This window comes from Gadus morhua, chromosome 16 (genome assembly GCF_902167405.1).
Source record: "Gadus morhua chromosome 16, gadMor3.0, whole genome shotgun sequence".
In the NCBI taxonomy this organism is placed as follows: domain Eukaryota; kingdom Metazoa; phylum Chordata; class Actinopteri; order Gadiformes; family Gadidae; genus Gadus; species Gadus morhua.
Window position 1 is genome coordinate 1,884,290 of NC_044063.1, and position 398 is coordinate 1,884,687.

The window sequence follows — 398 nt, forward strand, 5'->3', positions numbered from 1 at the left end:
CTCATCCTGTACTCATAGCTAACACATTACAGAACCTCCTCCCTGACCACCTTGGCCTGGTTCCTGCGTGAACGTTCATGTGATGACTTGCTCAAGTCATTCATTCATTGATCATTAAAACGTCTTGGTTTGTATGTCTGCTTAATTCACGTGTCGGAGAGGATATCACGGCCAAGCACGACCTGAACACAACAACCACGAACTAAATAACGAATAGTTTGGTGTTGACGACCGAACTCCCAGCTGTTTGTGTTCGCACTGTGGGGGGGGGGGGGGGGCGTGTTGTGAAACGGGACAGCTTTGTGGTGGGGGACTGTTGAGGGAGTTTGCGATTTAATGATCAAGAATTCGTGATTGGTGACGTCAGAGAATAACAGGGGGAGGGGCGCGCCGTTCTG

General features: G+C 50.0%; 1 protein-coding gene across 3 annotated transcripts in view; it reads left to right on the forward strand.

Annotated features, from left to right (window-relative positions):
- zgc:101731 (SNARE_SNAP25N and SNARE_SNAP23C domain-containing protein) overlaps positions 1-134 on the forward strand; it is a 9,269-nt gene extending 9,135 nt beyond the window's left edge. For all 3 annotated transcript variants that reach the window (XM_030381404.1, XM_030381406.1, XM_030381405.1), the window contains one exon: positions 1-134. This exon is cut by the window's left edge and continues 583 nt beyond it. The gene's annotated coding sequence lies outside the window, so the exon portion shown is untranslated.
- Positions 135-398: the final 264 nt, after the last annotated feature.